Source organism: Bufo bufo, chromosome 6, assembly GCF_905171765.1.
Source record: "Bufo bufo chromosome 6, aBufBuf1.1, whole genome shotgun sequence".
NCBI lineage: Eukaryota > Metazoa > Chordata > Amphibia > Anura > Bufonidae > Bufo > Bufo bufo.
In genome coordinates this window covers 190255851-190277263 of record NC_053394.1, presented here as the reverse complement: position 1 = coordinate 190277263, position 21413 = coordinate 190255851, and positions in this window count along the sequence as shown.

Here is a 21413-nt window from a genome sequence, read left to right as displayed (position 1 = left end):
AACCGCAGTTGTCCAGAGCCGACCATGGTTCCCAGGTTTCACTCTGGTTGAATCAAGGGCAGAGTCTGGATGCGTCTGCACTGGGCGTTTCTCACTGCTCCATGTGGTTAGTTTAATTATTCCAGCTGATTTCTGCTATCCATGTGTTACCAGACTATGGCCAGTAGATCTGGTATTGATTTGGTGGAAGCGCTTTTTCTAGATATCAATCATCATATTGAAAATCTAGTTCTGCCAGTTTTCTGCCAGGATTAGTTTCTTATCCGTCCACGCCAGACGCGTTTCGAAGGTTGGACTACCTTCTTCCTCAGTGGCTTTGGTAAGAACTGCCTGGCTATCCGGCTTTTATTGCTCTAGCTATCAAAGAGGGTTGTTTATTAACCCTGGAGTGGATCTTGTGGATCTGGTAGTCATTTAGACATATAATGTTTTCAATATGGTTCCTATGCGGTTTTTTATGCGGTTTTTTATTATTTATTTCTTTGGCTATCAAGAGAGTTCTTTATTAATCCTGAACAGGATCTTGTGGATCTTTTGGTCAAGCGGCTTTTTCACCTTAATTCCTATGTGGTTTTCTGGTGCGGTTTTTTAGTGCGTTTCTTTCTGCGGTTTTTTTCATGCGGTTTCTTACAAAAATCTCATAAATTCTTTTATAACCACACATAACTCTGTTTGCAATGAATCACTTTTGTGGGAACTGGTTATATTCTCGCATTAACTCGCTTTTCCTTTCAAAGTAGGAAATCAAACATCTCAGCGGCATCTAAATAATTTATATAAAATTATACATATCAATGGTAATGCATAAGATGGACCCATGCCCTAGACTATATAGGAACACCTATAGATTTGGTGTATCTGGTATGGTGGGTTAATCACAGTATGCATTACCTGATATCTATCATAGAAATATAAAATAAACATGTATATAATTTAATAAATATCAAAAGGTTTTTTAGCTAAAAATTTTTTTACATTTATTATTATTAAAAACATTTCTAAATTTTATTTCAAGAGAGAAACGTGCAAGTGAGTAAAGCAGGGAGGTCTGTGGGAGAAAATTTTACAGAGGGTTCCCACTTAAAGACTTAGGTAGTGGATTATTAACCCTGTATGGTCCATTTATCGTGTATTCTATTCTGGTGTGCAGTAGTAGTCAAGGGAATACCAGATGATTTCATGTAGGAGGAATACTCGTGATGTATTTGGGTTGGGAGCCTTTCCGACCAGGAGGGGTCACAGTGCTGGTAAACAGCCAAACTGGTACCCCCCGTGATCCGGAGGCATCCAACCCATTAAAGGAATCCGAAGATCTCGAGTTCGGCATTTAATCCGGCTGGTGCCAGACTGCCAAACTCGAAAATTCTTCTTGACTCCACCCTTGACATTCGGGCAATATGATTGCCTCCCCTCCAATGTCGATCCAGCTGTTCAAAAGCTGCGAATTTCAAGGTTTTTGGATCCTGGTTATGAATCAGTTTAAAGTGTCTGGACAATACATGCTTATCATAGCTCTTTTTAATATTGTTTATGTGTTCCGCTATTCTTACTTTTAAAGGTCTTTTTGTTCTACCTATGTATTGTTTGCCACACATACATTCTATTATATATATGACATTTGAACTATTGCATGTTAAAAGTTTTTTAATCTCAACGGAGAAGGTATTTTGGGTTGAATTCACTCTTGTGGTTTTTCTAGCAAAAGATGTCGTTTTGCAGTTCACACAGCGTCCACATCTGTGGAAACCACTGCTTTTAAGCCAATTGTTAGTGGATCCTTTGGTCACTACTCTCTGTTTAATTGATGGCGCTATTTTCAAACCCAAATTTGGTGCTTTCGTATATACTATCGCCGGTATTAAGGGAACTAAGGGGCCTATGATTTTGTCCTTCTGGATCAGATGCCAGTGGTTTAATAATCCGCTCAATTTTTTTATGCTGTGTATTGTATGGTAAAATTATACGAAATTTTTCTTCACTGGTTTTAGTCTCTGTATCAATCTGATTAGACATAAAAAACTGGTTCCTATCCATTTCTCTGACTTTTTGTAGGGCTTTGTCCACCACTGCATCTGGATAGTTTTTAGCCAGGAATTGATTCCTCATATTAGTTGCTTCCTCTTCAAATTTATCCTCACTAGTACAATTCCTCTTAATCCTCCGAAATTGACCTGTCGGTATATTCATCAACCATGAGGGTAGGTGGCAACTGGAGTAGAGGATAAAACTATTTTTCGCCACTTTTTTCTGATAGGTGGTACACACATAGTGGTCCACTTGGTTAGTGATCAGTAGGTCTAAGAATTCTGTACTCTCTTGATTAATGTTAGACGTAAACTTGAGGTTATATCTATTGTTATTAATTTCTTCTAGGAAAATAGATAGCTCCCCTTCATCGCCCTGCCAAATAAAGATAACATCGTCAATAAAGCGCTGCCAGAGCACCAGATCCGACCCCAGCCTGGGTAATATGGTCTCAAGTTCCCATTGAGCCATGAATAAGTTGGCATAGCTGGGGGCGAATCTGGTGCCCATGGCAGTGCCCCGGGTCTGGAGGTAATAAGCCCCCTCAAAGAAAAAATAATTATGCGTTAGTATATATTCGACACCCTCCTCCAAATATTCTATTTGTCTACTCTTAAGATTTCCATGATTTTCAAGTTGCAATTTCATATTATTTATGCCCTGTTCGTGATTAATAACGGTATAGAGCGATTGGACATCCAAAGTCCCCATACGCCAATGTGGCTCCACTTTCAAGTTCTCCAATAATTGGACAATTTGTGTGGTGTCCTTAATATATGCAGGGATCTTTTTGACCGTAGGTTGGATCAGTCTGTCAATATAGTGAGATAAGTTGGATGTCAACGATTCTATACCAGAAATTATCGGGCGACCTGGTGGATCAGTCATATTCTTGTGAATCTTCGGGAGACAATAGAAGACAGGGAGTCTCTGTTGGGTCCCCATGATAAAATCTGATTCCTGTTTCGTTAATAAACCGCCATTAAGGCCTTTTTCACAGAAATGGTTAAGTATTTTTGCAAATTCCTCTGTGGGGTCTCTTATGAGCTTCCTATATGTAGTTACGTCTCCTAATTGTTTTAAACATTCAGCATTATATTTCTCCGTTTCCAGGAGGACAATCGCCCCCCCCTTTATCCGCAGGGCGGATAGTAAGATTATTGCAGCTTTGCAGTTCTTTTATTGCATATATTTCCTGTGTAGTTAAATTACTCCTTCGTCCACATTTATCAGGTATCTTCCTTAATTCAGTCTCTATATTTTTCTGGAAGGTGGCTATCTCAGCACTAATCTCCTGCCTGGGAAATTTTTTTGACCTCAATTTTAATTCAGTATATTTGATTTCTCCTTCCCTATGTTCATTTGAATTAGTTAAAATCGGATTTAAAAAAAAATATTTTTTAAGACACAATTTCCGTATGAATTTCTCCACTCCCACATAGGTATCAAATTTGTTTAATCTCACTGTTGGTGCGAATTTCAGTCCCTTGTTCAGTAGCCTTGTCTGGTGTTCAGTCAAAACCACTGAGCTAAGGTTCACTATGGCTTCCTTATCTGTCATCATCTGTGTCTGTTGTGAGTCCCTCTTTTTTCTTTGACCTCTTCGTGTCTTCCATTTGGGTCTGTTTGTTGTTGTCTGTGTGTCTCTTCTCTTACATGTCTGGGTGCATGGTAATGTCTGTTCTGTGGTGGTCGTAATCTCTGTTGTGGTACATGATCCTCTATTTGGTGGTTGTGCCTGTTCCTCAGGTTGTATGTGTGGGTTGGTGATGATTGTGGATATTGTTGATATCCTGTTGATGGTGTTTGTGACCTGCGTTTGATTCTTGTGTCGTGATGTATCAGTGGTGTTTGTTGATATTGAGGGTATGCACCGTCTGGTGTTTTTGATCTCCTTCTGATTCTTGTCTTGTGGTGGGGCGGGGTCCTGTCTAAAAAATGATTGTAATTCAATGCTTCAAACCTGTTATTAACCGGGATATTGTATCTATTGGGATTATCATCCATACTGGATTGTCCCGGGGGTCTGCTATTTATTTCTCTCTCCGGTGAGTCATTTCTATATCTTTCCCTCTCATCCAATCTAGGATTATGTCTGTATTTCCTTGTTTTTCTACTGGTTATTTCCGACTCCATTTTGTCCAAACTCCTACACAGGCGTTCCTGCCACATACGTAATTCATCACTCGCTGGTAGTTTATCCACTACCGTCTTTATCTGATTTATTCTCTCAGTAATCTCCTCTAATATTTTGCACCTCCTTTTTATAATTAATTGTATCAGGGTAACTGATTGGGAGAACAATAAAGACTCCCATTCTTTAATAAACTCTTCATTACACAAATCCTGTGCAGGGGTCTTAGATAATTGTAATCCCTTAGATATTCTTTTATCCTCAATATATACTTTCAGGGACTTGATCTCCCACTGCTGTCTGAGCTGTTTCAGCAGCAGTGGTTCAAGTTCCCTGAAGACCTCAGAGACAGATCTCTCTCCTTGGATATCGTTCGAGTCACCTATATAGGTGTCATCAAATCGATATGTTTCTATCTTTAGTCTTTTACTTTCTAGATGGTTCCAGATATCCATCCCTAAACCAGTGGGAGCTCAGTCCGAGTTGAGTGCGTCCAACTATACAATAAAATCAAGATAAAGGACGGCTCTGCCTCCTGGTTTGAGATGGTAAGGTGCACCTATCTGATGTCGCACTCAAGGCACCAAAATATTATAACAATAGTAAAGATGGGCACTCTAATATCCAGAACCACCGAGTAGTTTGTTCATAATATTTAATCAGAATAAAACAAATAATAACAATATCATAAAATACAATCAATAAATCCAGTATCTAAAATAGGCCTACAAACAAAATATGAACAATTTTATAATTAATTCTAATAGCCGCTATAGATGGGGTAGATAAAACTGGTGATAAGCTGCCACCAGAACAATCTCCGGTTACAATGGTTGAATAAGTCGGGCGGGTATTCAATAGGCACCTGCAGATAATCCCCAAGTGATGTGTTACACAAAGAAATATATAAACATGAAGTGCAATATAATGCAATAATCCAAGTGCACTATAATACAAATAAAACCAAGAAAAGGGGGTAAAATAGAAATAAATAGATTATAGGATGCTGGTGATCACTATTTTCGTGAAAAAAGAGACAAAAAAGTCAATTTAAATTGTGCAATGTTGCTGTATATGAATAGGTGATAGTCAATCACTATTTAAATTGCATATGCTGCCCGTGTTCAACAAGATTTTGTAGTGGCAATTCCACAACTGTAGCTAATACCTCCGGGTATAGCTATTTTGTTCCAATGGTCTGGTCAGTGTTAAATGCTCTCCATGATCAACCAGAGAAAATGCAGAGAAAGTGCAATGTCAATTATTTAACAATCGCTGTACCTTGTAGTAGTACTCACGCTTGATGATATAGTCCGATGAGATGTTTGATTTCCTACTTTGAAAGGAAAAGCGAGTTAATGCGAGAATATAACCAGTTCCCACAAAAGTGATTCATTGCAAACAGAGTTATGTGTGGTTATAAAAGAATTTATGAGATTTTTGTAAGAAACCGCATGAAAAAAAACGCAGAAAGAAACGCACTAAAAAACCGCACCAGAAAACCACATAGGAATTAAGGTGAAAAAGCCGCTTGACCAAAAGACTATTGGATCCACAAGATCCTGTTCAGGATTAATAAAGAATTCTCTTGATAGCCAGAGAAATAAATAATAAAAAACCGCATAAAAAACCGCATAGGAACCATATTGAAAAAATTATATGTCTAAATGACTACCAGATCCACAAGATCCACTCCAGGGTTAATAAACAACCCTCTTTGATAGCTAGAGGAATAAAAGCTGGATAGCCGGGCAGTTCTTACCAAAGCCACTGAGGAAGAAGGTAGTCCAACCTTCGAAACGCGTCTGGCGTGGACGGATAAGAAACTAATCCTGGCAGAAAACCGGGAGAACTAGATTTTCAATATGATGATTGATATCTAGAAAAAGCGCTTCCACCAAATCAATACCAGATCTACTGGCCATAGTCTGGTAACACATGGATAGCAGAAATCAGCTGGAATAATTAAACCAACCACATGGAGCAGTGAGAAACGCCCAGTGCAGACGCATCCAGACTCTGCCCTTGATTCAACCAGAGTGAAACCTGGGAACCACGGTCGGCTCTGGACAACTGCGGTTAACAGCGAAAGCGGACCATAGAGTCAAGACATACTAGCAAGGTACCTCCTTATATCATATGTGAGGTAAGCCTTCTTACAGCCACGCTATAGATCGGACTATATCATCAAGCGTGAGTACTACTACAAGGTACAGCGATTGTTAAATAATTGACATTGCACTTTCTCTGCATTTTCTCTGGTTGATCATGGAGAGCATTTAACACTGACCAGACCATTGGAACAAAATAGCTATACCCGGAGGTATTAGCTACAGTTGTGGAATTGCCACTACAAAATCTTGTTGAACACGGGCAGCATATGCAATTTAAATAGTGATTGACTATCACCTATTCATATACAGCAACATTGCACAATTTAAAGGACTTTGTTGTCTCTTTTTTCACGAAAATAGTGATCACCGGCATCCTATAATCTATTTATTTCTATTTTACCCCCTTTTCTTGGTTTTATTTGTATTATATTGCACTTGGATTATTGCATTATATTGCACTTCATGTTTATATATTTCTTTGTGTAACACATCACTTGGGGATTATCTGCAGGTGCCTATTGAATACCCGCCCGACTTATTCAACCATTGTAACCGGAGATTGTTCTGGTGGCAGCTTATCACCAGTTTTATCTACCCCATCTATAGCGGCTATTAGAATTAATTATAAGATTGTTCATATTTTGTTTGTAGGCCTATTTTAGATACTGGATTTATTGATTGTATTTTATGATATTGTTATTATTTGTTTTATTCTGATTAAATATTATGAACAAACTACTCGGTGGTTCTGGATATTAGAGTGCCCATCTTTACTATTGTTAGTAATCTATAAATGCCATCAATGAATGGCCAAGTACCAGAAGGAGCATGAAAAGGATCAATTGGCTCTCCATAAGCTGCTGCGGCGGGTTTCGAAGAAGGTTCGGAGGATGGATAAGAGGAACCGTCAAATAATGAAAGATATAGTTGCTTTCCATGAAAATTTTTTAAAATAAGCCAGAAAGGACTGTTATTGTCAAATTGTTGTAAATTGTTATTGTTAAAATATTAAAAATATTTATCTGCCACAGACTTGATGTGCCCGATCTTAAAAGTTCTAGCAGTCCGAGGAACACGTCGTGTGTAGCTAATTTTGTACTTCTTTTTCTTGTTTAAAAAATAATTATTTATTTTAAAAAAAAAATTAGAAAGTCAAATAGTGTAATTTTTTTCATGTTAGCCCATTCCTGCTGCACACTTAGATGATGCTGTCAGAGGTGTCTTGGTTTATTTTTTGTGTTGTCCTGGTCTGGTAGGGGCCCATTCCTGGGAACAAATTCCTGCTGCACACTTCGAACATGCTGCTGGCTTAGGTCGAGGTATGTGTAGCCCTTAAACTGGACCCATAACATCTACCTGCTGCTGATGCTGAAGTCTGTCCTAACCCTGATGACTTATGTGTGGGCCTTATACTCCACCGTTACCAATACTTGCTGTTGTAGGTCCTGACACTGCTGAGTTATATAGGCCTTATACTCCACCGTTACCGATACTTGCTGTTGTAGGTACTGACACTGCTGAGTTATGTGTGGGGCGTATACTACAGTGTTACCATGTACCTAATGCTGTCTGTCCTGACCCTGGAATAAAGGGACCTTACAACAAACTTATAAAATTACACCGTAACATTACATAAAAAAAAAACAAAGCATACGTTAGAAATACATTTTTTAAGTTTGATAACAAAAATAAGAAAGAAAGCCTCTAGGGCAACTTTTTTAGATCCAATAAAATTTGGTCCATTTTTTGGAGCTGGAGAAGGTGTTTTTCCTCCATTTGCCGAACCTTCAGATTGACACGATGCTGCAGGTTTTTTAGCTCCACAACATCTTTAATAAATTATTTTTTGCTGTCCTCCAAGTGCTTTATGGCCTTGTTCACTACTAGAAAAAAAACTAATATTTTTTTTTATTTAAATTAGGGTTACTTACAAGACAATTAGTGCATTATGTGTAGTATGTGTTTAAACACTGCCTATTTACATATAAACACAATAAATAGATATTTACGTTAATTATATTTTGGTTTTCTTAGTGATAGTTCTAATTATACACTGCGTGCAGAATTATTAGGCAAATGAGTATTTTGACCACATCATCCTCTTTATGCATGTTGTCTTACTCCAAGCTGTATAGGCTCGAAAGCCTACTACCAATTAAGCATATTAGGTGATGTGCATCTCTGTAATGAGAAGGGGTGTGGTCTAATGACATCAACACCCTATATTAGGTGTGCATAATTATTAGGCAACTTCCTTTCCTTTGGCAAAATGGGTCAAAAGAAGGACTTGACAGGATCAGAAAAGTCCAAAATAGTGAGATATCTTGCAGAGGGATGCAGCACTCTTAAAATTGCAAAGCTTCTGAAGCGTGATCATCGAAAAATCAAGCGTTTCATTCAAAATAGTCAACAGGGTCGCAAGAAGCGTGTGGAAAAACCAAGGCGCAAAATAACTGCCCATGAACTGAGAAAAGTCAAGCGTGCAGCTGCCAAGATGCCACTTGCCACCAGTTTGGCCATATTTCAGAGCTGCAACATCACTGGAGTGCCCAAAAGCACAAGGTGTGCAATACTCAGAGACATGGCCAAGGTAAGAAAGGCTGAAAAACGACCACCACTGAACAAGACACACAAGCTGAAACGTCAAGACTGGGCCAAGAAATATCTCAAGACTGATTTTTCTAAGGTTTTATGGACTGATGAAATGAGAGTGAGTCTTGATGGGCCAGATGGATGGGCCCGTGGCTGGATTGGTAAAGGGCAGAGAGCTCCAGTCCGACTCAGACGCCAGCAAGGTGGAGGTGGAGTACTGGTTTGGGCTGGTATCATCAAAGATGAGCTTGTGGGGCCTTTTCGGGTTGAGGATGGAGTCAAGCTCAACTCCCAGTCCTACTGCCAGTTTCTGGAAGACACCTTCTTCAAGCAGTGGTACAGGAAGAAGTCTGCATCCTTCAAGAAAAACATGATTTTCATGCAGGACAATGCTCCATCACACGCGTCCAAGTACTCCACAGCGTGGCTGGCAAGAAAGGGTATAAAAGAAGAAAATCTAATGACATGGCCTCCTTGTTCACCTGATCTGAACCCCATTGAGAACCTGTGGTCCATCATCAAATGTGAGATTTACAAGGAGGGAAAACAGTACACCTCTCTGAACAGTGTCTGGGAGGCTGTGGTTGCTGCTGCACACAATGTTGATGGTGAACAGATCAAAACACTGACAGAATCCATGGATGGCAGGCTTTTGAGTGTCCTTGCAAAGAAAGGTGGCTATATTGGTCACTGATTTGTTTTTGTTTTGTTTTTGAATGTCAGAAATGTATATTTGTGAATGTTGAGATGTTATATTGGTTTCACTGGTAAAAATAAATAATTGAAATGGGTATATATTTGTTTTTTGTTAAGTTGCCTAATAATTATGCACAGTAATAGTCACCTGCACACACAGATATCCCCCTAAAATAGCTAAAACTAAAAACAAACTAAAAACTACTTCCAAAATATTCAGCTTTGATATTAATGAGTTTTTTGGGTTCATTGAGAACATGGTTGTTGTTCAATAATAAAATTAATCCTCAAAAATACAACTTGCCTAATAATTCTGCACTCCCTGTAGTAATGTGTGCACATATTTACCCTCCCGGTGGTGGGTGTAGACCACCTCTTCCTCCTCTTCTGGAGCTGGGGGGGGCGGAATCTGGTGGCTGGGAAGGTCCGGCCTCCTCCTCAGTCGCCTCTGTATAGATGGGTAAAACTAGTCTAAGTTACAAGGTGGGATGAGGTAACATGGGATTTGTTAGGAAGGTGCCCTATAGGGTATTGTGACTGGGTAATGGACGTTTAGGGAAACCAAACAACAGTTCGGAAATTAGATAAGGGGTTATTGGATGGTGTTATGTTGGGTATATAATTTTTTGTGGCTGCCAGCGTTAGACTGTCTGCCAAGCCGCATTTTGAAGATCTGCTGCCAACCCGCCCTCCCTCCCTGTTGTCATGGTAACTTTTTTAATTAGAAGGAGGCTTAAAGTCTCCCCTTTAACTGTCACTTTGACGGTGACCGCCCCTTTAACAGTGACTTTGATGGTGACCGGCCCTTTAACAGTCACTTTCACGGTGAACGCCCCTTTAACTGTGAACTCCACAGCGCCTGTCAGCTACACTTAGGATTTACGTGAAAGGCTGGCAGTCTTATATTGGATAATACAGGTCATTTTTTGGGAATATCTCGGGAACGGTACGTTGTAGAGATCCGAGACCCCCGCAAGATTTCTTTCTAGGTAGCAAGGGATGTGTAAAACAAGTTTTGTTGAATTCGATGGTTGCGTTTTTGAGTTTTTGCAGAACATACATACACACATATATACACACATACATCCTTTTTTTTTTTTATATATATATATATATATTTATGGTCAGGGCTAGGAATGAAGTCGGAGTACGCAGAGATCCCTGCCCTGAACATAGTGGCTGAATTGTGCCTAGAGCCACGGGCGCGGGTACACCGAAAAAGGGGGCATACCCAATGAAGAAGCTGGAAAAGAAGGGGCGGGAGGGAGGGGCGCTATGATCGGGTGTCTGGCTGACCACTGGCTTGAGGTATAAGTAGCCAGACGCCCCTCCCACAAATACAGGCTGACATCAGCCTTGCCTATTTATGGTCAGGGCTAGGAATGAAGTCGGCGTACGCAGAGATCCCTGCCCTGAACATAGTGGCTGAATTGTGCCGGGAGTCATGGGCGCGGGTACACCAAAAAAGGGGTAAAAAACAACAGTTAGGTGCAAAACTTTATTGAGAACATTTACAAAGCCAAGGTACAAAAGGCTTGAGATATTTCTGATTGAGGATTCGGTATATATCTGGCGAAACAGGAGGACCGCAATCGCCCCATGGACCGAATGACATGAGCTGGCACCTGATGCCGGGATGCTGCTGAAGCCGCCCCTATGCGGAACGAATGTCCCGAAAAAACCTTGGGGTCATAACCCAAACCCTGGGCGAGAGCACGGATGTAGGAAATAAAATGCGAGGTAGTGAGAGGTTTGCCTGCGAATGGCAGAAGCGGGCTGTCTGGCGGCGAAGCCTGAATGTGTAAAAGCAATTGATGAAGTACCCGAACCGGGCACCAATTGTTTGAAGTCGGGTAGAATTTGACCTCTGTAGGCAAACCGGACTGATTAGTTTTGGTGGAAGGTTGTAGCAGGGTAAAATGGTCATTGCCCCATGACAAATGTTGCTTTAGAGGATAGCTTTGATGATTTGGGCCGGCTGAAACTTCCCCGGGCCTAAGAAACCCATAAAAACTGAGGTACATGGCAGCTTTCAGGATCAGGCTAGTGGAGGGCCCAAAAGGATTACCATCTAAAGACGAGGAGAGTTCTCTAAACAATTCGCTGGACACTGGTTGCCTATGGCTCACGGACCCCTTACCTTCCTTTTGAATACCCCGGAGGGTAGCTTTAATAGCCTGAATGGAGAAAATGGACCTGCTGTGTGGATTAGACAGCATGAAATTATGTTGTAGACCGGCTAAATAAAGTTTGATGGTATTATGCGACAGAGATAGTTGTGAGAGACAATAAGCTAAGAAAGCCATGATATAGGAGGTTTCGGTATGATGACCCCTCGGATAGATCTTAGTGAACTTATCAAAGTCTCTCAACCCGGCTTGATAATTCCTTGCCGTATTGCATGACAGTGATTTCTTAACCAGATTCTTGGCCTCGTTTATGAGGGAATCTACTCCAGAGTGAGTGTGCTGAATAGAGGAACGGGCGTGCCTGACTGATCCGCGTCGGGCATTTCCTGAAAAAAAAAAACGGAAAATTGAAACGGGAAAGAGCATATGCGGCCCTATTCTGCTCGCCTGAAATGTGAACACAATAGCCAAACCAATTTGCGTAACAAAGCCATGATTTTGAAGGATTTGGCCCTGCCTTTGTTGACAATGTCCACCAGGGTCTGACTATCTGTAACGAACGTCACAGAGGAGTTGGACCAATGGTGACCCCAAACCTGAGCTGCCGCCACGATGGGATACAGTTCCAGAAGGGGAGAGGATTTGAGCGCCGCTGAATCTGAAGCTAATTCCGGTGGCCCTCCGGCAGCCAGCCAGTGAGACCTAAAAATGGCGGCGAACCCGGAGGAACCCGCGGCGTCAGAAAATACAATGGGGGAAGAGGAATCCCATTGTGGAATGAACAAAGATATGCCGTTCCAGGTGGAGATAAAAGTGTTCCACATGACGAGGTCAGCAATGGCCTGACTGTCCAGATGGACGACGGAATCCTGCTCTGGGGCAGAGGGCAGAAGTTGTAACAACCTAGAAAGAAAGGCCCTGCCCTGAGGCATAATTCTGGTAGCAAAGTTTAGCATCCCTAGCAAGGATTGCAGTTCCACCTTGGTCAGGGAGTAGGACCGAACCGTCTGAGAGATGGCAGAGCGGATCCTGAGCAATTTCTCGCTGGGAAGGCTAGCCTCCATCCTAATGGTATCCAAGATGATGCCCAGGAAGGTGACCCTGGTAGCCGGGCCCTCGGTCTTAGCAGCAGCCACTGGAACCTGAAGACGGGAAAAAATGTCCAGGAGCGTGTGAGGAATAGATGGAACCTGCCTGGGTCTTTCAATGAGAAGAAAGTCGTCCAAGTAGTGGATGACCATGGATAAACCGCCGTGATGGATGAGAATCCAATGCAGGGCTTTGGCAAGTTGTTCGAAAAGCCAAGTGCTACTCTTAGACCCAAAGGTGAGCCGGTTGGCAAAGTAGATTTTATTCGCCCACTTGATGCCATAATACTTCTATAGCTGCGGATGGATTGGAAGCAACTTGAAAGCATCGGCGATATCTACCTTGGCCAACCAAGCCCCAGTACCTGCTTGCAAAATGTACTGAATGGCCTCGTTGACTGAAGAGTATTGCATTGAATATTCCTCGGAGGGAATAAGCGAGTTGAGACTGGGGATGGAAGACATATGAGGCGCGGAGAGGTCGTAGATGAGATGCTTTTTATTAGAGGACTGCTTAGTGACAAGGCCAATGGGATTAATGCGCCAAGACTGGAAGGGAATCTCTAGGAATGGACCAATGATGAACCCTTTGTCGACCTCGGATTAGGAGGGTAGCCACCGCCTCGGGGTCACTGGAAGCGGAAAGCAAATTGTGTCCTTCCCAGCAGCCCTGAGGAAGCGTGATGAGACTGGTATGGAAACCTTCTCTGAACCCATCCAACAAGAAGGCGACGAAAGGTCGGTCGGGGTGGTCCCGCAGGAAGGCAGCCAACAACTCCAAGTTGATGTCGGTTAGTCAGGAATCTTTGGCTGCCTTCCTGGGACAGGAGGAGCAGGGGTGGGCCCGAAAACACAGGGAACTGTAATGATCGGCGTCACGCAGAGGGAGGGAAATGGGAAGGCCCTGTCCAAGGGAGAGGGAAAGGTGGTGACCCCTGACTCACCTTGCGGCTGGCACCTGACTGCCCTGACGTCCCTAGACGGGTTCCTCACCCGTACGCCGATCACGTGCCTAAACCCTGGATTTCCCTAAGATGAGCCCTATGTAGTGAACGGGGCGGTGGGATCACTAGTCCGCACCACTGACACTAAGAGGAAAACACCAAGGAGAGGACAGACAATACAGACAAACATATAATCCCAGGTGGGCGACCACAGCAGACCACAAAGGCCCAACAGGGATCCGGAGGGTAACGTTCTGGAACAACAACCAGGGAACACAGCTACACAGCTCCAGTGGGTCAGTATAGAAGTCCAGGCAGGAAGCTCTATATCTGGCAACCAGAGTAGTGGGAGAAGGGAATATAAGGAGGTTGGGAGTGCTGGACAAGAAACAGCTGAGGAAAAGGAGCTACGGATCCCTGAGTGAGCCAAAAAGGGTTGCAAGGCAAACCCAGAAAGCTACCATAAAGAAACAGCTCTATCTTTCTACATAGAGCTCGCAGCCACCCGCTGCGACTTCCTGACCCTGGGTATAACGGAGTCAGGCGTGGCTCTTGACACCCTCGTGACAGTACCCCCCTCTCTACGAGGGGCCTCCGGACACTCAGGACTAGGTCTCTCAGGATGAGAGGCATGAAAAGCCCGAACTAACCTGTCGGCGTTTACCTCAGACGCTGGAACCCACATTCTTTCCTCGGGACCGTAACCCCTCCAATGCACCAGATATTGAAGAGAGCGGCGGACCCAACGAGAATCAACAATTTTGGATATTTGAAACTCTAGATTACCATCCACAACAACAGGAGGGGGTGGCAGCGGTGACGGTTCTAGAGGTGGAACATACTTCTTGAGTAACGACTTATGGAAGACGTTATGGATTTTAAAAGTCTGAGGTAGCTCCAGGCGAAAAGCCACGGGGTTAATGATGGCTACTCTTTTGTAAGGGCCAATGAACCTAGGACCCAGTTTCCAAGAGGGAACCTTTAATTTAATATTCCTAGTAGACAACCACACATAGTCATTCACTCCTAGGTCCGGACCTGGCGACCGTCTCTTATCAGCCATGCATTTATATTTACCTCCCATATTTTTCAAGCTAGCTTGCACCTTCTGCCATACAGACAAAAGAGATGACGAAAACCATTCCTCTTCGGGAACGCCAGAAGACCCCCCTTCTTTGAAAGTACAGAATTGGGGATAAAAACCATATGCACCAAGAAATGGTGCCTTACCAGTAGATTCATGACGGCGATTATTTATGGCAAACTCGGCTAATGGTAAATATGATGACCACACCTCTTGGTTTTCAGACACAAAACATCTTAGATATGTCTCAAGGTTTTGGTTGGTACGCTCAGTCTGTCCATTCGACTGAGGATGGAAAGCTGAGGAAAAGGACAAGTGTACCCCCAAACGGGAACAAAAAGCTTTCCAAAATTTAGAAATAAACTGGGTTCCCCGATCCGAAACATCGGAAGGGACCCGTGAAGCTTCACGATTTCCCTGATGAATACCTGAGCAAGAGTCTTAGCATTAGGTAGTGCGGGTAACGCAATGAAGTGTACCATTTTGCTAAAACTGTCCACCACTACCAAGATAACTGTTTTACCCGCAGACAAAGGTAAGTCAGTGATAAAATCCATTGACAGATGTGTCCATGGCCTATTGGGAATGACAAGTGGCAATAAAGACCCTGCAGGACGTGTATGAGAGACTTTTGCGCGCGCACAAGTAGAACAAGAAAACACAAAATCCATTACATCCTGACGCAACCTTGGCCACCAAAAACGACGAGACAATAGCTCCAAGGTTGCTTTACTACCCGGGTGCCCAGAAAGTGCCGAATTATGATGTTCCTTTAATAATTTGAGATGCAGGTTCAACGGTACAAACAATTTCTCTGAGGGGCAAGAGACCGGGGCGTCCCCCTGGGCCTCTAACACCTTCCCCTCCAGAACAGAGTGAACCGCAGAGACAACCACTCCTCTTTGTAGAATGGGTACCGGATCACTCACATTATCCCTGGAGACATTACCCCCTCCAGGGAAACAACGAGATAATGCATCTACCTTGGTATTTTTTGCCCCAGGACGATAGGTAATAACAAAGTTAAACCTGTTAAAAAATAGCGACCACCTAGCTTGTCTAGGGGTGAGACGCTTAGCTGATTCGAGGTACAGAAGGTTTTTGTGGTCCGTAATCACAGTGACGGGGTGGATTGCCCCCTAAAAAGTGACGGCACTCTTCAAACGCTAGTTTAATAGCTAATAGTTCCCTATTGCCAATATCATAGTTCTTTTCTGCTGCAGATAGTTTTTTAGAAAAGAGCGCACAAGGACGCCATTTGCCAGGAGACGGACCCTGAGACAGCACAGCCCCCACTCCCACCTCTGACGCATCTACTTCAACAATAAAAGGCTGGGAGACATCAGGTTGGATTAGTACAGGTGCCGAGGTAAACCTCTCTTTTAGAGAGGAAAAATCAATTTTAGCGGCGTCAGACCATTTAGAAAAATCAGTCCCCTTCCTAGTCATGTCAGTAAGGGGTTTTACAATCACCGAATAATTTTTAATGAATTTTCTATAGAAATTTGCGAAGCCCAAGAACCGTTGCAGTGCTTTGAGGTTCTCAGGAAGATCCCAATCTAAAATTGCCTGGACCTTCCTAGGATCCATACGGAAACCTGAAGCAGATAATAAATAACCTAGGAACTGTATTTCCTGAACGGCGAAGACACACTTTTCAATTTTAGCATATAATTTATTCGTCCGTAGGACCTGCAGTACCTGTCTGACATGCACCTCATGTGTTTTCAGATCAGACGAATAAATTAAAATATCATCTAGGTATATCACCACAAACCTGCCGATAAGATGACTAAAAATGTCATTAACGAAATGTTGGAAGACAGCAGGAGCATTGGTCAGACCGAAAGGCATGACTAGATTTTCATAATGCCCCTCAGGGGTGTTAAAAGCTGTCTTCCACTCATCCCCTTCCTTGATACGAATCAGATTGTAGGCCCCCCTAAGATCAAGTTTGGAGAACCACCTAGCACCCGCAATCTGATTAAACAGGTCAGGAATGAGAGGAAGAGGGTATGGGTCTCGGATGGTTATCTGGTTTAATTCGCGAAAATCTAGGCAAGGACGCAGGCCCCCATCTTTCTTTTTAACGAAGAAAAACCCTGCAGCCACGGGTGAAGAAGAGGGTCTGATGTGTCCTTTAGCCAAGCTCTCGGAGATATAATCTTTCATGGCTTGTCTCTCTGGACCCGAAAGATTATATAACCTGGTCTTGGGTAATTTTGCACCGGGAATCAGGTTAACCGGGCAACCATAAGGACGGTGAGGTGGTAACTTCTGACAACCCTTTTCAGAAAAAACGTCCTCAAAGTCTGAAACAAATGTAGGTAGGGTAGCTATGGAGGCGACTAAGGAAATGCTATTTAAGCAATTTTCTCTGCAATGCTCACTCCACTCCAATATCTCCCTGGCCTGCCAATCCACCACTGGATTGTGCGCTACCAACCAGGGAAGACCCAACACCACCGGAGTGGGAAGCCCCTCCAGGACAAAACATGAAAGCAACTCGTTATGGTGGTCCCCTACCCGAAGGTGTAAGTTATGGACAATGTGAGTGAGGTTTCTCTGAGACAGAGGAGCAGAATCAATAGCGAATATGGGAATAGGTCTCTGTAGCGTACAGAGAGACAAACCCATAGTGTGGGCAAAATGGGCATCTATCAAATTTACTCCTGCTCCACTGTCTAGAAAAAAAAGAAATAGTCTCCGTCTTAACGCCAAAAACAACAACCGCTGGCAACACAAATTGCGATGTACGTATGGAGGAAACGTATACCCCCCGGCTGACATCCTCCACACAGCCTGGGGTTTGTAGTTTTCCGACGGTCTTTTGTTTTTGAGGAAGGAAGGACAGACATTAATAAAATGACCCCTCTCCCCACAGAAAAAACAAACCCAACACCTACGGCGAGCCTCAGGAGGATGGACCTGACGAGTAGTTCTCAAGGTTTTGGTTGGTACGCTCAGTCTGTCCATTCGACTGAGGATGGAAAGCTGAGGAAAAGGACAAGTGTACCCCCAAACGGGAACAAAAAGCTTTCCAAAATTTAGAAATAAACTGGGTTCCCCGATCCGAAACAACATCGGAAGGGACCCAGTGAAGCTTCACGATTTCACTGATGAATACCTGAGCAAGAGTCTTAGCATTAGGTAGTGCGGGTAACGCAATGAAGTGTACCATTTTGCTAAACCTGTCCACTACTACCAAGATAACTGTTTTACCCACAGACAAAGGTAAGTCAGTGATAAAATCCATTGACAGATGTGTCCATGGCCTATTGGGAATGACAAGTGGCAATAAAGACCCTGCAGGACGTGTATGAGAGACTTTTGCGCGCGCACAAGTAGCACAAGAAAACACAAAATCCATTACATCCTGATGCAACCTTGGCCACCAAAAACGACGAGACAATAGCTCCAAGGTTGCTTTACTACCCGTGTGCCCAGCAAGTGCCGAATTATGATGTTCCTTTAATAATTCGAGACGCAGGTTCAACGGTACAAACAATTTCTCTGAGGGGCAAGAGACCGGGGCGTCCCCATGGGCCTCTAACACCTTCCCCTCCAGAACAGAGTGTACCGCAGAGACAACCACTCCTCTTTGTAGAATGGGTACCGGATCACTCACATTACCCCCTCCAGGGAAACAACGACATAATGCATCTGCCTTGGTATTTTTTGCCCCAGGACGATAGGTAATAACAAAGTTAAACCTGGTAAAAAATAGCGACCACCTAGCTTGTCTAGGGGTGAGACGCTTAGCTGATTCGAGGTACAGAAGGTTTTTGTGGTCCGTAATCACAGTGACGGGGTGGATTTCCCCCTAAAAAGTGACGGCATTCTTCAAACGCTAGTTTAATAGCTAATAGTTCCCTATTGCCAATATCATAGTTATTTTCTGCTGCAGATAGTTTTTTAGAAAAGAACGCACAAGGACGCCATTTGCCAGGAGACGGACCCTGAGACAGCACAGCCCCCACTCCCACCTCTGACGCATCTACTTCAACAATAAAAGGCTGGGAGACATCAGGTTGGATTAGTACAGGTGCCGAGGTAAACCTCTCTTTTAGAGAGGAAAAAGCAATTTTGTTAAGATATATGACATCTTTTTATATGCCCTTATACAGCTTATCCATTGATCTACAGTCATATGAATATGTTGTCTGTTTGTTAACCAAGAAGTGTTTAAATAAAGTTGACCTCAGAGAAAAAAAAAAAAAAGAGAGGCTGCAGTGAGCAGAGCAGTGTGTGTTCCTGAGGAAACAAAAGCATGGTGTCTGTGTGAATTTGTCCTCCATCAGAGATCTTCTGTAATCCACAAGATAGGTTCAGAAGCAACTTAATCCGGTAATCCTATCTCTTAAGTAAAGAAATGGCAACAGGTTATGGGCCCAGGAGAGATGGAACAAGCCGATGGAACAGGCTACTTTTCGATGGAGATGAGAAGAATTATGAGCTGTGGGAGACAAAATTCCTAGGCCATCTACTCTTGATGAATCTTAAAGAAACCATCCTGCGTGAACCAGCAGATGGAGTGGATCCTATGCAAGATAGGAATAAGAATGAAGAAGCTTATGCTGAACTAATACAATTCCTAGATGATAAAAGTCTCTCTTATAATGAGAGAAGCAACTGATAATGGAAGGAAAGCGCTGAAAATCCTGAGAGATCATTACGCTGGCCAAGGTAAGCCACGTATCATAAATTTATACACAGAACTAACATCTCTTCAGAAATCTGAATGTGAAAGTGTCACAGACTATATCATACGCACAGAAACAGCTATTACAGCACTCAGAAATGCAGGAGAGACCCTCAGTGATGGACTATTAGTTGCTATGATTCTTAAAGGCCTGCCTGAATCATTCAAACCATTTGCAATCCATATAACACAAGGTAAAGAAGATATCACTTTTACTGATTTTAAAACCAAGTTAAGGATTTTTGAGGACACTGAAAAATATCGTAGCAGCACAAGCACTGATAATGTTATGAAGGTCAGCACCCCTGCTATACCAACAAAGGAGAAAGACATCATTATCTGCTACAGTTGTAATCAGAAAGGTCACAAAGCCAATGCATGTCCAAGCAGAGTGAATAAAAGGAAGACACAGTGGTGTAATTATTGCTGGAGCTCCACTCACAGAGAGACATTGTGCAGACGAAAAGCACGAGACAATGTAAAGCATGTAGTTGATGATACAGAACAAACATTTGCTTTTAAAATAAGCGAAGACCAGTTAAGCAATCCCGTAACAAAAAGCCTGATGGTAGATACAGGAGCAACATCGCATATTATTACAGACATTAGGAAATTTAAAAGATTTGATACCTCGTTTAAGCCAGAGAAACACTACATGGAGTTGGCAGATGGGAAAAGAACTTCCGGTGTAGCGCTCAAGAGAGGCGACGCAGAAGTGTACCTAATGGACAGTAAGGGAAAACAAATGAGGACATTGCTACAAAACGCATTATTTATCCCCACATATCCACAAGACATTTTCTCCGTTGAAGCAGCAACAAGGAATGGGGCGTCTGTTGAATTCCGACAAGATGACAGTATTCTGGTTCATAAGAATGGTACAAAATTTATTATAAAGAAATACAACAGGCTTTACTATTTGAACACCTATAAGGGATGTGAAGACAGTTGTTACAGTTGTTATGATATTCAGATATGGCATGAAATCCTTGGTCATTGTAATTACGATGATATCTTGAAACTACAGAATCTAGTAGATGGAATGAAGATCCAAGGTAAGGTTGATAAGTCCAACCTGAATTGTGAGATTTGTACCCAAGGGAAATTTGCTCAGAGTAGAAACAGAGAGTCTGACACCCGTGCAAAATACTCACTTGAACTAGTACACACAGATTTAGCAGGTCCTATAGAGCCAGTTGCAAAGGACGGATTCAAATACATCATAGCGTTCACTGATGATTATTCTGGTGCAGTGTTTGTATACTTTCTGAAAAACAAGAGTGACACAGTTCTAGCCACAGAGAAGTTTATCGCTGATACTCCCCCCTATGGGACCATCAAGAGAATGAGGTCAGACAATGGTACCGAATTCACATCGAATGACTTCCAGTCACTACTTATAAAGAGGAGCATAAGACATGAGACTTCAGCACCTTATTCACCACATCAAAATGGAACGGCTGAAAGAAACTGGAGAACACTGATAGAGATGGCAAGATGTATGCTAATAGAGAGTAAAGTACCAAAAGAGTTATGGACATATGCAGTGATGACAGCAGCTATGATTCGAAATCGATGTTTTAACAGTCGTTTGAAGCAAACGCCGTACAACATACTGACAGGGAAGAAACCAGACTTTTCAAAAATGAAGATTTTTGGATCAGAATGTTTTGCATACAAACACAATAAGAAAAAGTTGGATCCAAAATGCACAAAAGGGATTTTTGTAGGATATGACAAAAATAGTCCCTCTTACCTGGTGTATTACCCTGAAACTGGCAAAGTCTTCAAGCACAGACTAGTAAAGTTCATTGAAAAGGACGTAATCGAGAAACAAACTCAGACTGAGCTGTTGGACAATAATGATGATGACTATGAGGAAAGGAGTGTAATTCCTGTATCAAG